This window comes from Chenopodium album, chromosome 7, assembly GCF_948465745.1.
Source record: "Chenopodium album chromosome 7, dcCheAlbu1.1, whole genome shotgun sequence".
Lineage (NCBI taxonomy): Eukaryota > Viridiplantae > Streptophyta > Magnoliopsida > Caryophyllales > Amaranthaceae > Chenopodium > Chenopodium album.
This window is the reverse complement of record NC_137840.1, coordinates 19,321,957-19,338,592: the sequence shown is the minus strand read 5'-3', so window position 1 is coordinate 19,338,592 and position 16,636 is coordinate 19,321,957. Positions and strand designations below refer to the sequence as shown.

General features: G+C 34.3%; 1 long non-coding RNA gene and 1 other non-coding gene across 2 annotated transcripts; one reads left to right on the top strand and one right to left on the bottom strand.

Moving 5' to 3' along the window:
* Positions 1–4,165: 4,165 nt before the first annotated feature.
* Positions 4,166–4,622, top strand: LOC145640964 (uncharacterized). The gene is made up of 3 exons (XR_014115042.1): positions 4,166–4,243; positions 4,339–4,466; positions 4,547–4,622. It is a non-coding gene; the product is annotated as an uncharacterized LOC145640964 (long non-coding RNA).
* Positions 4,623–13,382: 8,760 nt separating this feature from the next.
* LOC145641088 (small nucleolar RNA R71) lies at positions 13,383–13,488 on the bottom strand. Its single transcript, XR_014115156.1, has one exon. It is a non-coding gene; the product is annotated as a small nucleolar RNA R71 (small nucleolar RNA).
* Between the last annotated feature and the right edge of the window lie 3,148 nt (positions 13,489–16,636).

Here is a 16,636-nt window from a genome sequence, read left to right as displayed (position 1 = left end):
TGGACTCCTTGTTCTGTTTCTGAGTTATTTTTTATTTATTGGATTTGCGTTTATCATATTATGAATAATTTTTAGGTTATTTTTTGTTTTCCTTGAATTTAGAAGAAGGGTTTATTATTTCTCGGATTAATTTTTTGAATTTTTTTTTTACTGAATCAGTTAGTGACAGCAGTACAATGTACATGGGTTTGATTATTAATCTCAAAATATTAGCATGATTGTTAAGTTGTTGAGATTTAGTATTGCTTAGGATTTCAATTGTTGATGAATCAAACAAATGATTGATTTATGATGACTATGAATATTCAATTGATTGTGTACTTTAATTTAATGTATGTACTTTTGTTGGAATATCTGATATGAATATTGTTAGGTGAATAATGAATACATACGCTTGTAAACGCAGGTTATAGTGGTAAATATAGTCGAAGCCGTGGCCAATAACAATCTTGTTATTGATGTGAAAAATAAATTGGATGAAGATCTTCTGGTTAATTGGTAGGTTTTGTCTAACAAGTTTTGAGATTTCTATTATTTATTGGTTGGTCCAACTAATGTATTTTCGGAAGTTTGAATATTGGAGATGGAGAATCTATATTTATCCTTGCTTCTAAAACTTTACATTGCATTTTGAAATGAGATGTTTTATGAGTTATTCCTTCAATGAATTAGCTTAGAAGTGAAAACTAATAGTGTATGAGATTTATGCTTGCCAAAGGAATGGGTTTTAAATAGGATAATTCTTGGCACGACAGAATGTGTGGAACAAAGTGTGCCGTTCCTTCAAATGTGAAATTTACCTGTCTGTTTCAGTTCCAATTACCATTTGCATTTTATTAATAATCATGCCTAGGATTATCTCAAAAAGTATATATACAAGAATATATAATGCGGTGTATAGTTTAATAAAAAAAGAAGATCATGTTGCCTTTCGATATATTGGTTTGACAGTGAAAGCTAATAGTTTATGAGATTAATGGTTACTACAGGAATGAGATTCAAATGCGGGATAATCCTTGGCAAGATGGTGTGAGTGCAACAAACTGTCCTATTCCTCCCAAAGGGAATTTCACATATCAGTTTCAGGTCAAGGACCAAATTGGAAGCTTCTTTTACCACCCATCTACTCACTTTCAAAGGGCTTCTGGAGGGTTTGGCCCCTTTAAGATTGACAACAGGAGTGTCATTACTCTACCTTCCCCTAAACCAGATGACGATATTATTCTCATGATTGGGGATTGGTATATAAGATATTATAAGGTAGGTTCTGGATTGTATTGCGGCTTGCCATACAAAAGTTAATTTTAGTATGTATGCTAATGTATAGTTATACATCTGCACTAGGAACTGAGGGAAGTCTTAAAAGTTGGGAAGGATTTGGGAATACCTGATGGGGTTCTTATCAATGGAAAAGGACCTTATCAATATAACACCACCCTTGTTCCTGAGGTATTGAGTACGAGAACATTCCAGTTGAGCCAGGTATGGTCATGTAATGATGTCACTTTCTTGTCTTTCACTGTAGGATATGTCTACATCCTAGGGGCAATATATCATTTAAGAGTTGCTCTTTAAATTTAATGTTTAGTAAATGTATGTTGGAGATGAACTGGTGTAGGCAACACTAACATTATATGCTATGACTCATCCATGCACAGGTCGTTTGTTAATATCACTCTCTATATCCGCTGATTCTTAGTATTGGAATCTCAACCAGTTTGAACTTCAGAATTCAAAATCACATTTTGAAGTTGGTTGAAACTGAAGGATATTACACAACGCAAACAACCTACATCTTCATTCCCCATCTAACACGTAGCACGTACTATAACAAATAATATGTAACAAATGTCACAATATATATTATTAATTAACAATTTTAAGTAAAGGGAAGTGAGAACAAATACATGTATTATTGTTAATTTGGGCTGTGTTTTGTTACAAAAAATAAAATATGAATGGCTTTGTTGAGCCCAGCCCAAATTAACAACAACAACGGTAAGACTCTAGAATGAAAATATACATCCACTAAGTTTGAAATTGGAGTACAACTCATTTCATAGAAAAGAGATCCAAAGTACAAGTCAAAGAAACTATTCATGGTAAACTTATTATTTTAAAATATGAGTTGTACTTTCCTTCTGTTTAAGCCACAAAAAAAAAAAAATGCTATTTTACATTAACTAATAACTGATTATTATCTTAACCATAAAAACTTATTTACTTTTTACTTATTACATAAGGAAAGAGTTGCTTACTCACAACTTAATGCTTTCTAGCTGTACAGAAACAAGATAAGAAACAGTGATTTACTTTTTTTTAATAGTGAATATCTGAAAAGAGGTAGGTTAACTTGTTCACCAACGTTGCCTATAAATACCAAATCAGCTTCTTCCTTTTAGAGCACCAAATTGTTCTCTTCCCTTTCATTCCTTAGCATGGTATATTTTCCTTTTTTCCTGAACATTCTTTTAGTTAGCTTAGCATCAATAGTTGTTACTAGCACTCCAAATTTAACCTAAATGTCTATGAATAAAATACCATCTTAATAAATCTTTGACTGATATTATTGTTGTTTCGTTATTATTATGATATACCTTAGATTTCCATTAATTGTGTCCTACTTGCTCTGACTAATATTTAAGGTTTTAGCTTCTCCTTTTAAGTTTACATTTTTACACTAAATTCTTGAATATGTCATCCTATTGCATTTATTATACAGATTATTTTTGCACTTTATACATTTTTTATGTTTATAGGTTTGTAAAAAAATGCTTCCTAAGCAAAATTCTGTTAGGGAGCACAAACTTCTACAATATCCATGTAAAATACATCATTGTCTATTTTTGTTATGCACTTTATTTTGACAAGTTTTTGTATGCAATTCACAGTTACATTTTTCTCCTTTAACACAAATATAAATGTTAGATCTACACTTATAGTATATTCTATGTCTTACTTAGATGCACTTGCTTATTTTTTTTCCATGACATGTATACAGACCATGAATACGCCTCCAAAAATGAAGCTGGAACCTGTATACTTAGACGAGCTTACTGCGCAGAGTAAAGACTACAAGGTGAAAGTTACTGTGACCGAAAAGGGAAGAGCTCAACCCTCACCTAAAAAGCCTGGTGTCGTATTTCAGACAACCATCTTGGAGGATGAAAAGGTACTTATGCTTCATGAGGCTCTATCTTAGAAAATCATATACAATATGCTATTAAATTGTGGTCAATTAGTTCAATTGTAAGCTAAACATTCTCTTATGACTTTCCTTTTTTGTTGTTACCATAACAACCTAAATATTCAAGAGTATAAATAACCTGTTTTAAAAAATAAGATATAACAAAATAATTGCCAAGTCTTCTGCTCTCCTGCTCCATAAGGAAAAAATATTGAGTGTTGTATTTATAACACAGCCACAAAAAAGTTAATTACTCTCATTGTAAAGTGGAAGCGTAGTAATTATACTTTTTAATGAGCATTAAGAATAAACCTCAGGAATAATGAGAATTTAAATAGAGGCAATAGTACAGTGTTACCCTACTGATCATAGAAATGATCCAAATCTTATTGGCCACCATTAAGCTTGTCACATAAACTTGATTTCACTTTCTTATAAAGAATCAAGTTATTTGATAGTTCCATAAACCTATATATTTATATTAATATGTTATAACCCTGTTGTTAATTAGTATGCTAAATATGCACAAAGCTATATATTTATACGCTTTAATCTTGCCTAATTAATATCCTTAATCTGTAACCAGAAAAACAAGATGCAATATGCTCTTTTTGGAGACCAGATTGAAGCATATGAAGAAGTTCTTAAGCCATCTGGTCAATACGAAATATCCAAGGCTCCTATAACTGTTGTGGATGATCAGTACAAATCAAACTTCAATTTGGAAGAGCTACCTTACCAAATGACTATTGGACAGCAAACTATTATCCAACGTCTGAATCCAGAAAGTGGTCCTATCGAGCCTAAATATCAGCCTTTGTCAACTATTCCAAGATCACCTGATCCAAAAGGCAGATTCGGTTTGTTTTAAGTGAAACCTAAAGTTTTTACACTGACTACAAAAATTATACTATTTTCCATATTATCTAACTTTTATTTTTTAAACACCACAGATATAGTTGGCGTGGTACTATTTGTTGAAGAAGCACCAAGGATGATACCTAACATTCGTGGCCGTGATAGTCCAGTACGAGAGATATCTATTACCGACACAAGGTGACAAAATACTTTCAAATGTCAACTTGTTATTATACCTTTTATTCTACAAAATCACTTGGATAACCTACAATGTATAATGTATGATGGATCAGCCAAGACCATGCTATGACAATCTCAGCATGGAACGATCTTACTGGAAAACCTTGTAATGCTTTGAGTAAATTGGCAGAAAAATTCAATGTCATTGGAGTCACTGCACTTAAAACCCGCCATACAAGAGGTCAAGTTATTACTTTTGGTTTACAGTTTCCAAGTATCATCACCTTCCAAATATATAATCTATGTACTGTTTTCTTATAGGATTTACTCTGAACACTACTATGTCTACTAGTATCATTATGAATCCTAAAGGACAAAGGGCAGATATGCTTCAAGAATGGTAATAAGTGCATTACATTTATTATGAATGAATAGTTTAACCTTATAACAATAAGCAACTGATTGCAACTCACTTTCTATTTCAGGGTTAAGTTGTATCAACATGTGCTGCTAGACAGACAAGAAAGGATATTGAATGTAAGGTACCTAAGCACTGAAAAAAAATTGTGACCATAGCTGAACTGAGTAGCAAAAAGGTTTTCCCTTTCTTCACTTACTCTGTTAAAAATATTACTACATAACAAATAATACTTTCAAAAATATAATGGTCCCACAATGACTGATCTACATTAACTTACATTGATGCAGGCAGCCAATGCAACTCCAGATGAAATAGCTTGGATCAAAGTGACTATACCAGAAGCTGACTCGCAGAGAGTTAATGCATACATAGGCTGTCTTGGTTGTGGAAAACGAACATATCTTGCTTTGGGAACTCACTTTCCTTGCATTTCATGCAAAAAAGGAGATACTATGGCTACTCACAAGTATAGCTCTAAAACAATACATGTGTTTTGTTTCATATTCTAAATTTCTTTTAAATCGCCAATTCATTTTACTATATGCATTTGCAGAGTTACTTTCAAGTTCAAGGCTGCTGATCACAGTGGAACTATGTCGTTTACAACGTTTAATGATGATACAGAAAAACTTTTCCGAAAGACAGCATCTGAAATCTGGAATATGAAAACCTCTGTAAGAATAAAAACCAATGCCATACTCTTGCACTAATTACAACTTTATTTGGATTTTGTGTAGTCTTATTTGAACTGTAATACTTAAATTGAATATACATGATTTGCTAAACACCGTAATTGCTGTAATTATAGACCTTTACTTATACAAGTGATAAAAGTCACTCTACTTTTTAACTTATTCTTGTATTTGAACTGTGCATCTTTCAATAATTATTGAGCCAATGTTACAGATTCATTACTGATGTCTCTGTCCAAAATTAATTAATACTGTGCCCTTAAATAACTATTGCTTAATCCTGGTGTTATTGCTTACTCTTTAGTATCTACTAGAACTAAAATGTTATACAACGCATCTGATTTGCCCCTCTATTATTAAATTCAGTCAAGATAAAAACAACTTAACAAACTAGCTTTTTATTTTATACAATCTATTTGTGTAGTATAGATATTCATTATCTTGCACTTACTTTTAATGTCACACCGTCAAAATTGTAGGGAAATTTCGAAGTGTTCAAGGCCATACAAGAAATATTGTCGACAAAGCCTTTTTTCATCCAAGTAACTCCGACTTTGGAATTAGCGAGGAATAGTGTTCTGTTATGGACTTTGAAATCCATTGAAGTGGAAGATGCAGAACCAGAGGCTCAAGTTCTAGGCTCATCACCTGCTACTCGTAACAACGATCAGAATACCTCTACAGCCGCTAAGGGACACAGAATAGAACAACCATTCATTACTGGGGCTGCAGCTTATGGCAGGAAAGACTTCAACATGTCACCAGCCACAACTAAGGCTCATGGCAAAGCAGCAGCTGTTTCTAGCCCAGAGTTCAATGCTAATTCAAGTGACGATAATACAGAAACAAATGATGAGATCCTTGCTGAAATAGCTCAGCTTCATGAATTCAAGCTAGCTTCTCAAGCATATGACACAGATTGCTTTGACATTCCAATTCAGCAACCAAATAGAGGAATTACAATTTCAGAACCACCAGCTTCAGTTACTGAACTTCCTACATGGAACAAGCTTGCTCGCACACGAAGAAATGTCAAGAACAAGGAGCTAATGGCTGTTGGTGAGATGATGGATTCAGAAGATGAAGACAATGTTCCTAGGAAGAAGCTCCGAATAACCCTTTTTAAAGAAACTGCTGAAAAAGAAAGTTCGGAAAACACAGAGTAATCTGGAAACATCCTCAACAGTTTATGAATGAATAAAGCTAAAACTATATAAATATTCGCCATCTTTTGCTTAAAGAATATTGGTACTAATTAGTCTCTATGGTATGGTAGTTTGCTAAATCTGAAATACCTTTTGTTTGGATGTTTAAAAGGAACATTTTGGACATCTTTTGTTCCCAATAAACATCAGCTATGTAATTAGTACTGAAATTATGTAATGAAGCCTGATATGCAGTAGCAGTATTGTCTTAGTCACCCTATCTTAGTTAAACTTGAATCTTCTGATGTGTATATAGTAATGCTGGCAATTAAAAATTTACCAACATTGTAAGGTAACTATGCTGTACTTGTATCCTTAAATCAGGATACCTATCTATAATAGAAGCTTTGCTATTATAATTTCTTGCTTTCAAGTGTTACCTTACTATTATTAGCACACACCTTTATAGCATCAGAAGTTATCATCTACACTATAATTCATTAGTTAGCTATATTACTTATTTCTTTTCTACATATTGACTCTTGTTAAAGATTAGTTGCTGTACAGGCCTCTACTATTTTTTGTTAGCTTATTTACATTCTTTCTTTCTCCTGTTAATGTCGCCATTGAAACTTGCAGATTATACAATTAATGATTTGTATCATAAAGTTGTATCCCTTAACTTGCAACTACAAATTGATACAACAAGGAAGGTTCGACACAGTTGCAATACAACACTTGCTTATACATGCTTACAAGAACATGTACTATTAATAAGATAGCCTTGCAACACACCTGCCCCTTCTCATATCAGTCTTCTTTTTATTCTCAAACCTAACTGAACTCTCAAAAATGAAACCTCGACCTGTCAATGTTCACAGATTCCTTCGCAGCTCATACTAGATTTCTTGTCACTCTCTGTCTTCCAATCCCACAGTATCTGTACTAAGGTACTACTCTACTTATAATTACAGATAACCCTTTCTAACATTATCTTGCTCATATTATTTAAATGATAATAAAGTTTAATTACTCATGTTACGAACTTGCATTAACTATAAAATACTAGGATAAAACTCAAGGAACCCATTTAATTTGTCTAACAATCCTTGAATTAACAGCTAGCAACCTAAAACTTCTACGAGGGCATTGTGCCTTAAGAAAACATATATCAATTGATTCTCTTTAAAACTACACAAGCTACACAAAATCACGAGTATCACAAAAACAAAACAATTTCACGAGTCATACTTATCTTGCCGTCGAGGGAGCACGCGCATCGCGCGTGCTCCAACGACTAGTTAATTTAAAAAAAAAACATTGTTGGGAAAGTTATACATGGACAAGCTATTGCTATTTTCGTTAATAATCATGGATTCATGCTATTTTCCAAACTTCAAAGTACTATATTTATAACCTACATAGCGATGCCCTTACCAATAAAATGCAAACATATATAAAAAATAACGATGATGAAAAAGAACTTATGAATAAAATGATCATAATCAAAATATCAAAAATGTATTTGTCACAAACTCACAATTTTATGCGTAAGATTTTTATGAAATAAACTAAAAAAAAAAGCAATTAGCTAACTAAATTTCTTAAATACCTTTTATTTCCTATACATTTTATTTATAAAATTCGTGTATATATAATAAAAAATATTGCAGTTTGAATAGTAAAATAAAAATAATTGATCTTTATGTAATATTTTCGACATCAAAATATAAATCAATTGATCTTATGTGATGCAATTTTTGTCTAAAAAGATGGAACAAATATACACTATATTTCACAAAAGATATTAGAATAAATTATAACCATGCATAGTGGAACTAGAATAAGAAGAAACATATGTATATCATATTTATACTATATAGTACTATTTTTGTCAAAAAAAATATAAATTTTATTGATCTTATGTAATATAGATTTTGTCTAAAAAAATTTAACTACATATATATGTACATAACATTTCATTATTATTCTTAAATAAAAAAAAATAAAAAAAATTACAAACAGTGTGACCAAACATTTTTTTTTTTTTTTTTTTTTTTTTTTTTTTTTTTTTTGTAAGAATGGTCAGGGTTACTTGGTTAGGGGTTACTCGGTCAGTTACGAATTACACAGTCAAACGAGGGTTACTTGGTCTGTTATGGATTACTCAGTTAGTAAGGGGTTACTCACTCGATCAAGTCGGTTAGGGGTTACTTGGTCAGGGGCTACTCGGTTGGTCAAGGCTTACTATATACTATAATAAGAAAGAGGGCACTAAATTTTTTTTCCAAAAAATATAAATTTTATTAATCTTATGTGATACAGTTTTTGTCTAAAGAAATTAATTGCATATATATGTACATAATATTTCATTATTATTCTTGAATAAAAAAGTCATCACAAACAATGTGCCCAATCACATAATTTTTTAATTTATTTACCTTTTTTTTTTGAAAAATAATGGTTGGGGCAAGTTACTTGGTCAAGAGTTACTCGGTCAGTCAGGGATTACTCACTCAATCAGGGGTTACTCGGTCAGTAAGGGGTTACTCACTCAATCAAGCTAGAGTTATTTGGCCGATTATGGGTAAATAGGTTAGTGGATTACTAGGTTAGGGGTAATTTGGTCGATCAAAGATTATCTTGTGATTGAGGGGTTAATGGTGTGTTACTTGGCCACACACAAAAGTTGCTGAAAAGTAAAATTATCAAAAATAAATAACATGTAGTAATATGCTTGAATAAAAATATTAATATGAAAGATTTGGGAATATTTCCTTTAGTATTCACTTTACCAAAAGTCATCATATAGACATAATACAAGCCTCAAACTAGGAGTGATGAATTAAATACAATGAGGCAACTAATCTTATGCTTTGACTAGAAGACATACATTATATATAATATATACATTATATTTAAAAAAAGAAAATAACTTTTAGATAAAATTATTATCGTGCATAATATTTGAAGTGCATGATTTTAGGACAGGTATTACCCATACACATGTAACGGGGCAAAAAATTAGAGACACCAGGAGTAATTGGACAAATTTTTCTAGGGAAAAAAAAAAGAGGTGCTGCAAAATAACTTAAGGATCTAGAAAATATGGCATTAAGATATATATATATATATATATATATTTATTTATTTATTTCAAAAAAGATTAAATAGTCTCCGTTAGAAAAGAAACATAGGCTCTCCATTAAATGGGTAACTTTTACTTATAACAGGGTACCTTTTTATTTATAACAAGGTAACTTTAGTTTATCCTACAAGTAACTTAAGTATCTGATTTACAATTTTGTGACCACAGTATGGACCTGTTCATATTTACTAAACTGAGCTGAACTGAACTGATTGGAGCTTGTAGACACCTAAATGTGTCTCCCAAAAACCAAACCCAGTGATGAATACCTTTCACGTCATTTGATTATCGAACGAATTGAAGTGAAAGTATGGAAAGTCTAATGATGAGGATGTTTTTATTTAAATATTTCTCTTTCTATTTTTAAAAATATTTCTTTCCTACTTTATTTATGAAAAATAGCCAGTCCAATTTGGTTTTGTCCATAATAAGGGTCCAATAATAGTGTAGCTGGATTGGGCTCGGAAAAGAACTTTCCAATGATAGATTATAATAAGCCCAATTCTGATGAATTATGAGAAAGTTAAGGATTAAATTAAACTAGGTCCAATAATTTTAAAGGTGGCCCAATGGCTTTATTCCGAACATAATTTTCTTCGATCCCGTGCTATTTTTCCTATTAATAGGGATAGTATCTCCCTATTTTCAAATCATCAACATCTACAATTAACACCCAAAATTCTCTAATTCTCTCTCTAAAAGCTAGAAGCTTTCTCTCTCTCTTTTCTTTTTCTAAACCTTCCCACTCTAAAAATTTCTCACTCATTAGTTCTAGACACACCTAGCAAAGTTCGAAGTTGCCTTCGCCCTAGACGTGAAAGATTTGATATTTTTGAGGGTTGTGTTCCAAATCTATATTTTAATTATTTAATTTAATTGTTGTGTTTATTATTTTTCTTAAAGTTACTAACGCGTGTATTTTTTTATTAGAAAGAGGTACGAGACATCAAAGTAAGTAATTTAATTGTTTTATTGATCTTTTGACATAGAAATCATGCTTAGATTATTATTTTGATTCCTAGTATCATGTTGGGGTGTTTTATTTCTCCTAGTATCATGTTTACGGTTAACTAATATTTCTAACATCAAGTATTATTATTACTCCCTCGGTTTTTAAATATTTGCTCCAAATCTATTTTTCGCACTATTCATTTATCCTACTTTGACTAATGTTTGTGATTTAAACATAAGAAAATATATAATCTTGTGGGTACTTGTTGGAATCATCTTAATGAATTGATTATTAATTTTCAATTGTTAGAATTTATACTTATTGATAATTAAAGATATTAGTGATAAAAAATTAGCATCGGTATGCGTGTCCAAAAGAAATGGAGCAAGTATTTAAAGACGGAGCGAGTATGATGCTTCCTATATCTTTCCTAATATCATGTTAGATTCATGTTAGGGTTAAAGCTTTGATCTTTAACGCTTAGTGACATGATAGGGTTTGCTATTATTCTCGTTAGTATCATGCCTAGGATCTTGTGATGAGTGTCATTTATGGCACTTATAGGGTAGTGTTTTAGGATATTTTCACCTTATTTTTCATGCTTTTCTTTTATTATTTTGGTCATTTCTCTTTTAGTATCTCTATTTCTTCTTTCTTCGTTCTTTACTTTCCTTATTGTGGTTTTCTTCGTGTTTCTCTTTTATATTTCTCTTTTTCTCTTCTATTTTCTCTCTTTGGTTTCTTTTATAGGTGTTTAAGGATGTAGCTTTGCAAATGATTCAAGAGGAGAAAAAAGAGCTAAGCAAAGGAGATTCAAGCCTCTTGGAGAGGGCGCTCTGCATCTTCTCTTTGCCGCGGGAGCGAATCCAGAGGGCCGCGGGCGCGGGTTAAATGCATCAATTTGGTGATTTTTCCAGGAACTCTCCGCGCCCTGTCTTCAACTAGAACAGGGTATCTGTCGCGCCTTGAGAGAGACCGCTCCAGATAGAGAGATTGCGGCCCCCTGTCTTCAACTAGAACAGGGTATCTGTCGCGCCTTAAGCCCGCGGATGCGGGTCATGCCCAGATTGCCCGCGGAGTTAGTTATGGGTTCCGTACCCATTTCTGCGCGCCCGCGGGATCTTCTTGGAGAGGGCGCAGCCGATCAGTTTTTCTTCTTTGTCTATAAATACTCTTCTAAATCTTTTTAAAGGCCAAGTTTTAGATAATAGAGATAAGTTAGAGAGAAAGTAGAGATAGTAATCCTTAGATTTGATTTGTAATTCAACATTGCTTATTCAATCAAGTTTGGAATTGTTCTTCATATCAATGAAAGTTTGTGAGATTTCTTTCCTTTGAATTTACTTCAATTGCAATTTTTTTTATGCCTGAATGTTTGGTTTGGATTTTGGTTTGGTTTTGAGAATTTGTTGATTGATTGTATTTCCTTTTGATTTCGCTTGAAATGAATATGTTTGTGATTGAATTTGTTTTGGCTTTAAATTTCACCATGATTAGTGAGTAGATTAGTTGCTAGGGAGAAGGGGAATCATGCTTGATTGATGATTTTTGCTAGTTGATGATCAGTAATTGATTGAATTGTTGCAATTAAATTGGTTGACATAGTTGTGCATGTGATTAATTAGACTAGGACTGATCAACCTATAAGATTAATCTAGATTATTGCATTGCAAATTTCAATGACATGAACCCTTAATTTGAGAATTGCTTTAACTGATTGAATTTGATTGTGATTATCCTTGTTAGCCAATCATAGTGAGCCCTAGCTTGGTTTATAGGAGATAACCTTTGGATTCCTTTGATTGCAAATACTGTTTGTCCCTTGCAATGTTTGAATCAATTGAGTGATCTATCAATTAGCATGATTGTTGAGCTTGCGTGTGGAACCTATATCCCTAGTGTTTAGCATATTGATTGAATTCTTTGATTTGTCTTGATTCTTGTTATCATAGTTACCAAACTCAACCATTGATATTCTTTGATTTAGCTTAACATTAGACTATAGCATTAGTTAAGATTCATTCCTTTGGGTTCGACCCTTGACTTACCGCGTTCTTGTATAAGTTTTGTTAAGTGTTTACAAATTTAATTTGACCAAGAGAGAACTAGATGACGACCTAGTTGCACCCCTTGTCAAAATGGTGTCGTTGCCGGGGAATGACATTGGTGCTTTGTTATAGTTGTTGAGTCTATTTCATTATAAAAAAAAAAGATATTCCTCTTTAAGGCTACACTTGTAGCCGTACTACTAATAATCATTTCCTTTGAGTTGTATGCATAGAGCACGTGGTCATTCACTAGTGCCATTTGATCTTAAGATTGAGAGGACTATTAAAAGATTAGGGGTTGCTAGGAGATCTTTGAGCTCTAGCATTTCAAGTGAGGAAGAATCGCAACAAGAGGAACAAGCAAGAATGGGAGAGAATCCGAGAGTGGCATTGAAAGAATTGGGGATTCCCGGTGCATATAGATTTGAGAGTGGAATTGCTCCACCTACAACACCGGCAAATGATATTGAAATTAGGCCGGCTATGATCACTTTGATAGAGAGGCGACAATTTAGTGGAGCCAAGCATGAGAGCCCACTACATCATCTCAAGGAGTTTGAAAAATATTGCAATACTATCAAGGTGAGCGGAATTTCCCAAGAATTCATCCGCCTCAAGCTCTTTCCCTTTTCTCTCATTGGGCGTGCTTTGGAATGGCTAGACAAGGATGTTAAGCCGAATTCTCTAACTACATGGGACGAGGTTACAAAGGAATTTCTATCCCATTTCTATCCAAAAAAGAAAACGGCGGAGGCAAGAGCTTTGATTCAAGGCTTTAAACAAAAGCCAAGTGAGAGCCTCTATGAAGCATGGGAGAGATATAAGGAGTATAAAAGGGAGTGTCCTCACCACGGGATTCCAACCTATCAAATTATTCAAATTTTCTATGGAGGCCTAAGTGCCCAAGGCAAGTCATGCCTAGATCGAGGAGCCGGAGGTCCCATCATGAATAGGACGGAGGTAGAAGGGGTGGACATCATTGAGGATGTTGTGAGATACTATAGAGATTGGGAAGATGGTGACAGAGAATCAACTAGCAAGAGTATCTCTTCAATGCACTCGGTTGATCATTTAAACGCAATCAACAATCTCACCTCACAAATGGCAAACTTGGGGAAGGAAGTGAGTACAATCAAGGAAAAATTGTAGAGTTCTTCTTCCCAAGCTCCAAGTATTCCATCCAAATTTAAGGGGAGAGGTACTCCTTCTAACTCTCATCCCCTCCTTCTTCTAGTAACATGCCTAGTGGTTGTTTGTTTTGTGATGTGTGTGGTGCATATGATCATGATTCTAGTATTTTCCCTCATGCTTTTCCGGATGGTAATGATGATTTTGATGATAATGAGAGTGAACATGTAAACTATGTGTCAAACAATAATAATGTGCAAAGGTTTGATAACCAAAGGGGTCAATGGAATAGGAATTACCAAAACCATGGTAGTTTTAACAACTATAACCAAGGTGGTGGTTATAGGAACCAAGGTTCTCGAGGTAACTATAATAATCAAGGTTATAGTGGCCAAATTCAAAACCAAAATTATGGTAATCAAAACCAAGGTTATGGAAATCATAATCAAGGTGGTGGTAACCATAATCAAGGTTATGGTCACAATCAAAGTAGGGGTAATTGGAACAATCAAGGGAGAGGCAATTTTCAAAATAATGCTCAAAGAGGCCCTCCTCCCGGAAATCATTGAAAATCAAACAAAGTTGTTGAGCACTTACATGGCTGTAAATGACAGGAAATTCAACAAGGTGATGACTCATAATAAGATGTTAGAAAACCAAATTTCTCAACTTGCCAATGCCTTGAAAGACCATGCTAGTCCTTCTTCTTTACCTTCCCAAGGTTTATATCCAAAGAGACCCGTGAATGCTATTGTTACAAGGAGTGGTAAGTTTCTTGAGGAGAGTTTTCCTAGGAAGAGTGGAACTAAGGAGGTCCCCAAGGAGGTCTTGGTAGAGGATGAGAGAAATGGTGCATCTTTGAGTGAGGTTGTGATTGAGACACCTAGAGAGGTGAGAATGAAGAAAGAAATTGTGAAACCCAAGCTTCCATATCAATTAAAATTCATGAGATATAGGTTGGATGAACAATTTGGAAGATTTATTGACATGCTTAAGCAACTTCATCTTTCTCTACCTTTTACCGAAGTCGTTACCCAAATGCCCAACTATGCAAGATTCCTCAAAGACATTTTGAGTGGTAGGAGCACTTGTGATGTGGTGGAGACGGTCAACTTGACCGAGAATTGTAGTGCAATTATAATGAATAAGATGCCACCCAAGTTGAAAGATCCCGAAAACTTCTCTATCCTATTCGATTTATCAAAGACTTTAGTTAGGGGAAATTATGCCTTCCAAAATTACCTTGAAATTGGCCAATAGGTCAATTGAGATTCCTAAGGGAAAGGTTTAAGGATGTTCCTTTGATAGTAGGGAAGTTTATGATTCCGGTAGATTTTGTGGTTCTTGAAATGGACGAAGATGCTACTATTCCCATTATTCTTGGATGACCTTTTCTTGCTACCTCGGGTGCTATGATTGATGTTAAGAGTGCAAAAATTTCACTCAAGTTAGGAGAAGAGGTCATCGAATTTGACTTGAATGAAAGCATGAAGTATCCATGTTCTTCTCTAGAAAATTGCATGTTGATTGATTCTCTTGATCTTGTTGTATCTCCCATGCATGATTACTTGCTCACTTCTAATGATCCTATTGAGAATGTCTTGTTGAACAAGGATAAGATAGGTGTTCCTATCAAGGAAGTGGCAATGTATGAGGATTTGCTAAATGGAAGCATTGAGGAAGTGGATGAGCATATGTGCATGAATATTTCAAGTCAAGAAGCTTTGCAAGCCGCCACTTCAAAGGAAGGTAAAGGTGTACTAATGGTTGAGCTCAAACCTCTTCCATCACACCTTAGCATCAAGGGATCAAGATGGAGTGGTCCTAATTCGGCCAAGAGTGTTTTTCCAAATGGTTTTGTAGAAGTCTCAATGAAAGATTCTCCTTCTCCGTTCAAGGCTAATGGCAATCGTCTAATGAAGTATCTCAACGATGCTTTTGTTGGTTCATTGACCCATTGTTTCTCCGACAACAACCTTAATTGGTGGAGGACGTCGAGCTAACGACGTTAACCAAAAGCGCTTCCCGAGAGGCAACCCAGTTTTCTAACCTTTTTCTTTGACTTTTCAATTTGCTATACTTCCTCCCTTGAGAACTTTTCTTATTTCTCTTTATTTTTTTTGTTATTTTGATCCTAGGTACCATGAGATTGGATCAAAGAAAATTTCCTACAATTTTGGTGCTACTTCAAGATTTTATGAGGTTTTGTTAAGCTTAGAGAAAAGGGTTCGTTGAGGTTATATGTTCTTGTGTTTGCATTCCCATCAATTTTTTATTCATATTCAAACATATTTTGGATTCTTTCTTATGAATTTTTGAGTCTTTGATCATGACATTCGATAAGGACGGTGAGAATGCAAACTGAAAGCATCATTGCGGGTGTATACCTTTTTAGAGCCTTCCCGAGTTGCATCTTGTGTGCACGCACCAGGCTTTGCGCACACACCACAAAGACTACCCGCAGGCACGGATCTACAGGCCGCGGGCGCGGGTGTCTGCATATAAAAAATCTCCAAATCCAACCAGGAACTCCCTGCGAGCTGGCCGCGGGCTACCCGCGGGCGCGGAGATTTCGGGAGCAAGCGCGGCTTTTTGTTGCGTGCACGCATCAGCTGGCATGTAATACCCCTCATGATTGCTTTAAAAAGGATTTGATATACTACTCATATCAACAAGGTGCATCTTCCTTTTAGGGAGCTCATTTGCTAAGATACTCCATAATTAAGCGTGCTTGGCTGGGAGTAGTCTTGGGATGGGTGACCTCTTGGGAAGTTTTCTCGGGGAGCATGAGTGAGGACAAAATGCGCCGAAAGGACTTGTGTTGGTTTGTGAGGACAGTTATTGGCTCTTGATGCGCATTTCGTGGCAATAGGCCCC